Source organism: Saccostrea cucullata, unplaced genomic scaffold (assembly GCF_032062105.1).
Source record: "Saccostrea cucullata isolate Sc308-1 unplaced genomic scaffold, CSIRO_AGI_Scuc_v1 ctg2239, whole genome shotgun sequence".
Classification (NCBI taxonomy): domain Eukaryota; kingdom Metazoa; phylum Mollusca; class Bivalvia; order Ostreida; family Ostreidae; genus Saccostrea; species Saccostrea cuccullata.
Genome location: NW_026936542.1, coordinates 36,120 through 46,159, shown reverse-complemented (window position 1 = coordinate 46,159; position 10,040 = coordinate 36,120). Strand labels below are relative to the sequence as shown.

At 30.0% G+C, this 10,040-nt stretch overlaps 1 long non-coding RNA gene across 1 annotated transcript; it reads left to right on the top strand.

Annotated features, from left to right (window-relative positions):
- Window positions 1-6,168: 6,168 nt before the first annotated feature.
- Window positions 6,169-8,998, top strand: LOC134245787 (uncharacterized). The gene is made up of 3 exons (XR_009987521.1): window positions 6,169-6,211; window positions 6,400-6,534; window positions 8,783-8,998. It is a non-coding gene; the product is annotated as an uncharacterized LOC134245787 (long non-coding RNA).
- The last annotated feature ends 1,042 nt before the right edge of the window (window positions 8,999-10,040 follow it).

The following is a 10,040-nucleotide window of genomic DNA, read 5'->3' as shown; positions in this document are numbered from 1 at the left end:
ACTACATGCATTACATAAAATACAAGATTTCGTCTAATTGATCATTTTTCTTTGAAATTTGCTATATATCTCAAAATTGTAAAAATGAAACAAAATGTTAAGGAAATCAATTCTGGAATGGAAACACCATTTTCGTATAGCATGACTCTTGTCATGATTCCAAAGTGTTTTAATTAAGATTGTCTATGACTTCGTCACTTTTTAATTGTTGCTAATTTCTGATTTTCTCTTTCAAAATCTTAAGACTTGATGGAAACCCGAGTATATCTGCTTATAATATTGAATAATTAGATACATTTCCGCAAAATTATCACTCCATCCCTCTTTATATTTTATAGATCACTTTGACTGTCCTCTTTAAAATGCATTCAAGTATGTTTATAATTGCACATATGCTGTTTTTAAAATTAATTAAGGAATGAATTTAATAGCTATCCATTTTATACGGTATAAACTAGGTTGGGGCAGTTTACGCTTTATAAACCGCGAAGCGGTTTATAAAAAAGCTAAACTGTTCCAACCAAGTTAATACCGTATTAAATGGGTAGCTATTAATTTCATTGCTTATAATTTAATTTTCAATCATTTGATGTAAGAAAAAAAGATGATTGTTCTAACAAAATGACTTCAGTTTGTAAAAAAAAATTGAATATAACGTCAGGCGGATTGATACGTTTTTGACGCAAGTCATTGTGACGTAGGCAACCCATTTTATACGATGTAAAGTAAATTTTTTTATCCAATCAAATAAGCGATACAACCAGAATTAAATTATTTCTATTTCATTTATGCCGTGAATGTTATACATTTTAATATTTATGATATATTATCTTACCTCCATTTGAATGGTTTGACATCGGATAAATTTCCTTACTATAGGGATAACTAATTAGGAATTATCGGTCACAATTAAAAGAGATTTAGGTAACATGTTGATTAAAGACGATTTTAGTTGTAACACAACTGGGAAATACCCTCGAAAAAATAGTTTTACTACATTTCTTTTTCATTTGAGTATATTCGACCTCTCCTGTCCTAATATCATAACCGGGGGTTATGATATTAACAAAATTTAATCTAAGGAAAGTAGTGAAGCTTCCACATAATTTTCATTTTTTCTCCCCTGAAGTTCTTGAGAAGAAGTTCTATAAAAGATGCCATCAAACTTTTATAAATTCTACACCAACTTCGACACGGGACCTCGGTGTATATGATCTTATTGGAAAGGTCAGTCTCCATGTACCGCAGTTGGATTCGAAACCGCGACATAAGGATACACTCCTTACTCCGCGACTCTAGTGTAAATGTTAACATTTCAACCACAGCGCCCTATACCCGATTATGGTATAAGTGAAAACATACCCATATGATACAAATACAGTTTTTTGAAGAGATTCATTCAAGAAAACAGACAACAATAAAGTTATATTTTACCATTGACTGTAGATTTCATGCAAGATTTTGATACTGTAAACCAAAAGAAAGCACTAAAAATGTTCATCTATCAGACAAACAAAATATAATTTTCTCAGAAAATTTATCAGCTGAACAAGTTTGTTTAAGACATTCTTGCAGCATGTTACATGTAATGCCAGTTGAATAATTATTATTTGTTTCACCTGCTTATCCCTTCAATAAACATTTCATTTGCGATATTTTTTTTTCAAGATTCAATTATTAAAAAAAAAAGAAAATATAAAAATAAACATTCTGAATTGTTTTTATAGGGTCAAATGCTGACTGTCGATTTCATTCTAATTGTTAGTCCATTATTTATGCAGTGAGTTGACGACGTTATTTTCCTATCATGACAAGGAGCACACAGAGGGTGTGACCGATTCGCAGGGGATTATCGATCCTCCATGGCATCTGATTCCTTCTCTAATGTTTTTTATGTTCATGAATGCTTTGCTCCAATTTTGTACTTTATCACGATCATGAAAAAAGGGGCACACGAAGGGTGTGACTAGTCGGAAGGGGATACTCAGTTACTCACTTCCCCGAAGCACATGATCCCACCTCTATCCTTGGTGTTTGCTCTGCACCAATTTTGTAATGTTTCATGTACTTTTGAGCTTGAATACCATCTTCGTATATTTCATGAATGGACCATTAGGCACCTGCTGATACTTGAAAACTGAGCAATGGCGATTATAAACTTGATACCTTACTTAAAAGCATATTAAGTAGATAATAACGACACAAGATATTTATTCAATACAAAAGTCGTGAATTGGTATAAAATGGTTTTTGTTTAAACCTTACGTCTTCCTCATCTGATTGATTCTGTCCAAGAATAGATACCATTTGACAGATCTGATACTGATCTACTGCATCCGATGTTCACTATCTATTTTAAATAGATAATGAAAAAAAGAATATAGACATCAAAACTATTTTATATGCAATGATAAAAGTATCCTTCCATCATGAATATACTTTTAACTTTTTAAGAGAACATTTCAATGCTGTCCAGGATATCATAAGGAAAACGGCACCTGTTAAGTAAGGATCCCTAAAATATTGTGGTTAACTTTAGGTAATTTAGTTAAAGGTACTTGGACAAAGATTTGAAGTCAATATTTTCTCTATAATATTACGACTTATATATTTTAATAGCATTTCACACAAAAATTAATTAAAAATCTTATTTCATTTAAAAGTTATTAAAACTTCAAATTTTTTGGCGGGTTTGATTGACACATCCTTGCACTTTCACAAATTTTAACTTTATTCTTAATCCTTATATAGGAAAAGGGGCAATCTTGTTGTGTATTAATGAGAAATATTAAAACGTTTATCCAGAAAAATAATTTTATTCAGAGTAGAGATATAAGAAAGCAAAACTCCTTCATAAGTATCGTCATTTCGAACTAAGAGTTGCGTACAGAGTTTAGCAAATCGAGCACACCCGTGTTATGTACACAGTTTTTGTAAAAAGGGCACGGGTTCTGTTATTGTTTATGTTTAGAATTTACTGGGTGCGTTCAAACGTCACAGTCTGCTTACCACAACTGCACGGACTGACAATATATTGTGTGTTTGTTTAGTTTTCGAACATGTCTACTCTGAATTTTCTGGATTATAGTATTAATATTTTTCATTTATACAAAACAAGATTGCCACTTTTCCTAAGGATTAAGAATAAAATTAATTTGTAAAAATGCAAGGATGTGTCAATCAAACCCGCCAAAAAATTTTAAATTTTAATATCTTTTGTATGAAATAAGATTTTTAATTAATTTTTGTGTTAAATGCTATTTAATTTTATAAGTCGTAATATTATAGAGAAAATAATAACTTCAAATCTGTGTCCAAGTACCTTTAAGGTTTCGTCAAATGTCAACATGTCTAAAACATTATTTTTACAATATATCCAAAACTATGTGTGGTATATCGTCAAAACGTTTACAGTTTATAAATATATCATTGATTAATAGACAAAAGTATCACTTGATAACAAATATTGTAAAAAAGATTCCTTTTTAGAAAAATTTTATCAGAAAATGTGCATATTTTTTTTTCAAAAATGCACCTGTTTAATTCCGTCCTTTTTGTGAAAACCATCATTACAGAAATAATATATGTTTATCATTGAAGGGCAATTTGAACGTGAATGGTCTCTGAAAAGCTGTTATTGAAAGCATGACATGAATAAAGACAAGACCCCTATAGAATCGGCCATTTGCAATGTACTTTCACTTTCAAGTCTTAACATTTGGACAAAATAAACAGGGAAAACAACTTTCCATAGACAATCCAAGTCCAACTTGCCCTTCATTGATAAACATATTTTGTTTCTGCAATTATAGTTTTCACTAAGAGCACGTAATTAATTAGGTGTATTTTTTCAAAATATATGCATTTTTAAAAAGAATTTTTCTCAATTAATGTTTTTTCCAAGTATTTTTTTTATCAAGTGATACTTTCTATCTGATAAGCAATCAAAAATTTATGAACTGGAAAAGTATTAACTTTATACCTCACATAGTTTTGGGGCTATCTTAAAAATAATTTTTTGAACATGTTGACCTTTGACGAAACCTTAACTATAGCTAATCAAAGTGTTCAAAGTGATCACTATAGCCAATCAAATTTTTCAAAGTTCTCAACAGTAAATCAAAGTGTCAAAGAGATCACTATAGTCAATCATAGTTTTCTGAGTGATCATATTATAGTGTCATAGTTATCACTACTGTAAATCAAAGCTTCCAAAGTTACCACTATATTGAATCAAAGATTTTCCCATAGCTAATCAAAGTTTATATAGTGATTACTATAGTTAATCAAAGTTTTCATAGTTATCACTTAAGTAAATCAAAGTGTCAAAGTAATCACCATAGAAAATCAAAATGTTAAAGCTATCACTAAAGTAAATCAAAGTTTTCATAGTGTCAAAGTTAACACTATAGTTATATAGTTAACTATTGTAAACTATAGTTAACTATGTAATATACTATTTTTGTTAAGGATACGGTAATTATATACAATAAGATATTGTATACACAGGTAAACTTCATAAAGTGATACGTACATAAAGGCCTACTAGAACTCATTGTATTGTGTAAAGCAATGTTTGACATAATTATTATCTAATTAATTACGTATCTTCTAAATGAGTTTACTTTCCAGTATGTTTAAGGTCATTTAAAGCTAACTGTGTTCATTCTTACAATCCAGATCATTGTGGACCACAGTGTAGAATCAAATACAGGTGTTCTGGCAATGAATGTAATAAAATACTTGGTTGTCCCAAAGGTTAAATAAATAATGAAAGTGATTCTCTTTTCTTTTCAGAATTTTCACTTTCATAACACTCATTTTCCCTTTAGTCTTTATCCAAGTCATTACAAATTATAGAAACTGTTAAAAGAAAAGAGAATATATTCAAAGAATACATGTACTCGATAGTGAACACAATGGTCATTATTCTAACTTTTATATTGGTTGTATATTGGCTTGTGGCCCTCAAAGTAAGTATCAATGAAAGACAGTTGACATATAATCAGAATACATCTAAATCATTTATAAAAAAGCAAATACGACATGTTTTGAAGATTTTAAACTTTTATAAGGAGAAATTTCGATATTCTCTGAAACCCCTTTACATTAATATATTCAAAATTTTATATTTGCTAATCACACGTTTTCGATAAAAAAAAAACTCTATTAAAATACCCAAAAATGGCATAAGTTCACTTACTTTGTCATTAGTTATTCTCAAAATTATTTTGTTAAAAGATATTTGGATAGGCACGACTTTGATGTCCTCTTGGCTAATATCCCAAAGGTTTTTCAAGGTTTTATCGCCAAACGCAGCCCTCTCTGTAGCCATTCTTTTGAAAGCAGTCCTTTGCCTTGTCTAGACACAGAAACAGTGCAGCTCATGTGACTGTATTTTCTATACACAAACCTGGTTTTCAGAGATCTTTGATAGCTCTGATCATAATTTGTTAGAATGGACTTTTGAGAATGGCCACTGTTTGTTTTATTTATATTACATTCACAATTATTTTTGTCTATAAGATATATTATTCACTGAAATATTTTCTGCATGTTTATTGAAGAAGTTCGTTTTAACTATTTTAGTTTTATTTATGTTTTTCAAACTGTATGTTGGGTTTGAATATGGATAATTAACTTGATACTTATTATTTCGCCCAAATAGCCTAAATCATGAAATTAAGAACGAAATGGTGAAATGAACACTTATTGCTCTTCAATTATTGCATATAATTTTGGACTGAAATTTCTTCTTACAAAAGTGGAATATCGTGAATTATACTTGCAACAATAGGGAAACGAAATTTCGTCCAATAATGAAAGACCATTCATTGGACGAATAGAGTTTATTAAGAATCCTCTTAAACATGCATATACGTTTATTTCTATAAATTCTGATCGTGCACATTTAGTTTATCTGTCTCACTAGTATATAAATTTTAAATAGTGCATTAGGAATAGTACTATGGGTATGAATTTAGCATATATAAGTTTAAGACTCTTCTGCATCTATTTACAAATAATAAGAGCTTTTTCTGAGAAAAACATTTGCGGAATAACCAAGTAAGTTTCCAATTTAACTGATCATTGATATTTTAAATAATTTTGTAATTATTTTTTACTGAGATTTTTTTCTACCATATTTTACTTTTCAGTGAAACACAGGAATGCTGCTCTGGCTTTTATAAAGAGAATAATACGTGTCATGGTAGTACATGTATATGTTCATGATAAATTTCAGTTTCAAATGATTACAAACCATGCATGATTGAATGATTGCTGTATCTCACCAGAAATCGAATGATTTTTCAACTTCGATTACTAAAAGAGTTTTCCAAAAAAAAAAAAATTGATGTTTTCAATGTTTAAACATGATGATAATTCTTTACTCAACAGAATGTGTAGGATCATTTGGTTTCAACTGTTCAGATCCGTGTCCTGAAGGTTATTATGGACCACTATGCCACCTCAAATGTTCTTGTTCCGCCAGTGAATATTGTCACAGCAAATTGGGTTGTCTAAAGAATCAAAGTAAACTTTCTAAAAAGTTCTTTGTTCTCAATTTTGTAGTTAAAGTTTTTTTCTTTTTTGTACAGGTGTTCAAAATTTTCAGAAAATGCCAACTTTATGTAAATCTGCTGACAATAGTTTAACTCTGTTTGATACGAAGAAACAAAAATAAGATTCTGTGAATTGAAAAATGCCATTTATTTACATTATAAATAACTATATGAAAAAACACAGAATGTCATGCATGTAAACATATAATGCAGAATCAGAAAAATTTAACAACTGAAAGATACAATCAATTTTGTTCCAATAGATATCAAAGGTTGGGTATAACTCACGGATAAGGATTTTCGGGATTTAGAAACTTAATTGCTAACAAGGGTCTGCCGTGTCAGATTTTTTACATAAATTAATTTAAGGATGTAAATTAAATATTTTTCAAAAACCTGACGTTACGTCACTGGGTAGTCTTCGCCGTGGTTGTTGTTTTAATATTGGTGGTGATCGCTTGTTACATCGTGTCTCCTAGCAGCAGACGTATCAGGTAAAAACTCTGAACTCTATGCAAATATGTTTTTATCCCTTTTATGTATTACAATTTTCTGAACTTTTAAGACTTCAGTTGTAGAAAATTCAGTGTTAAACTGCATGGTAAAAAACTTTCTCTGGTATATGAAAGGACAAAAAGATGATAAGAAGACTTTTAATATAAGATGCAGTAGCCGTCTGGTACGAAATATTTGGACAGACAAACTAAACCACGCAGTGAAAATTTACGACAAAGATTTTAATTACTTCTTGTATTATATGCATTTCTCAACAGAACTATTTTTTTTAATAAAACAAAGTATCCAATAACCATATTTTTTTGTTATTCCTGGTTCATTATTTGCCATTCAACATTACAAACAGTCCTGTATGACATTGGAATGTCAATATTTAAGATCTACATAAACCATACGATTATACATTTGCTCGATTTATGCTAAAATACAGGACCCTTTAGGTAAATAGGGTTAACATAGGATTAAGGGGACGAAGGATGTATGGTCACGTGACTCAGTTTAATTACGTCATAATCTCTGATAAATATGTACAAAACCAGATTGAAACCACAATATTTGTAAAAAAAAAATTACTGTTTGTTTGAGTTCACCATCTTGTATAAAAATATCTAAAAACATTCAAACTTTCTTGCAAATATATTCAAATTTCGGAATAGATTGATCCACTCTTCTGTTTCCCTACACTGCGCGTCCAACGAGTCGCTGACGTCATAGTGGATCTTAGTACAGTAAGATTATGTACAAGGTAAAACACAGATAGTATAATATCATAAAAACGGGTCATGATCAGTACATGGAGGGATATGTTATGAATTACAGAACACAAAAAATATTTTTACATGATTGTTGACGGAAATATTTTGTAGTTATGTCTTACTTCGGTTATTTCGCAAATGTGTGACGTCATAGTAGGGTTTTCCCGTACTCGAGAAATGTAAACAAGACACGTTTTTCTCATGCTCATGTCTTGTTTAACTTTGCCCTGTGAAATATTGAGCTCAGCTTCAACAATCGATATTTTTGCAGTTAATCAATAACATGACGAACTTGCATTTCGACGTAAATTTTCAAAAATTGAATGATAGGTTTTTTTGCAAATTAATTTTTTTGTTGTTTAAGTTGTCTAAAAAAGTACGCAATTTTCCGTCTCCAGATGCGATGTGACAAAAGAATCTTGCTTTTTCGAATTTTTAACCATATTCATACTCTGAAGTATTTTAAAAGACACATTTTCGCTGACATATTTTTTTATCTATGCTGAAAAAATTCCATTGTGGACCGAGTAATGGACCCATAAACACGGAGAATCAAAACTTCATCAGACACTGTGAGGCATAGTATTTGTCAATCAATATCTCAGAAATAAATCTAGAAACTTATTGATATATCTGCTTTAAGGTATGTGTGGCATACTAAATAAGAGATATAAAAAATATGAAAAAAATTGAATGACAGGTAATTTTTCAGCTAAAGGTCCTTCATCCCCTTAAAATGATATATGTTTTAGTAATAGATACCGTACTTTTTAAGAGGGGAAACGCATATATAACAAGAAATAATACCAAACGCGAGCAAAACAAATCGCGGTCAATTGAAGGTTTTCGCAATGTTTTGATCTAAAGTTCTCTGATTTTTCTGTCCAGTTTTTTCTCAGCTACAGAACTCATTTCTGCAGATAAATTAATATAAGATTTCTGTTTAAGAAAAAGGCAACGACCAAAAAGAAATAACTACATTGACCAAACTTTTCCCCAGCCAGCCAGTGAATATCTAGGCATGAATGTAACAACATGTGCATCAGCTGCATTTCCAGTGGTTTCATTCCAAACAAAGCCATTTGAAACTACTATTACTTACTATGATTGCATTTGATGAAATCATATATGAATCTAAGACGTATTACGCCTATTTTTTGAAATTCCTTTTTGTAACGCTTTGCACAGATTTTTGCAATAATGAAAGTAGTTTCACAGTCAAATATATACATTGAAGCTAAGTAGATTCTTTTAATATATATATCCTATTTTCTGCTGTTTTGTCTTAAATTGTCGTAAAATTAAATCATTCCTATCATACTCGCTTGTTAAGTTTCCTACTCTTGTGTCTTGAATGTGTATACCGTTTGACTGTTTGATTGATAATGTATTTTATATATTATTAGATACCAGTATACACTTATTTAATGACTACGAGGTAAACAGTCAAACAATAGTTTGACTGTTTACCTCGTAGTCATTAAATAAGTGTTTTATTACCTAACCTACTATATAATAAACTAAATTGGAATAAAAACACACAAACAATCAATAAAGAGTTTTAACAACTGTTTATCCACATACCAGTCTATTAATTATCTGAACACAGAATGTAAAGATTAAATTAATATTTAATAATTTTAATTAATACTTAATAAATTGATTGTTCGTGTGTTTTATTTCAATTTAGTTAATAATATAGCAGGTAATAGTGATGTCGTGATCATCAAAACTTGAATATCACGACGACGCTTTAAACAGGTAATAGTTCATTCTGTGGCCCGGTCAACAGTTCGACTGTTTTATGATCACACAAAAACATAAAATGAATCGTGAAACAGTTCAAAATGCCTAATTACATTTTATATAGTAGGTTAGGTAATAATATATCCTGTTAAATGTCGGATTGGTTGTATCACATATTTGGTCTATAAAAACTCTATATATGTATCAATATCCTTCATGCTTTAAAAACAATAAAATGTTAACATCATTAGTTTTTTCCATAAAATAAGAAAATAGAAATGTAGGAAATCTATATACATGTATCATTAATGATTTTAAAAACTGACAGGTAATTCATAATATGAATAATAGATTTTGACCCGCAGGCCAAAGTCCAGTAAATCTCATGCATCAATATATGTTCACGTGTAATACATTGCAGGAAAAACAGGAAACATACAGTTAACCCCCAATAATATTC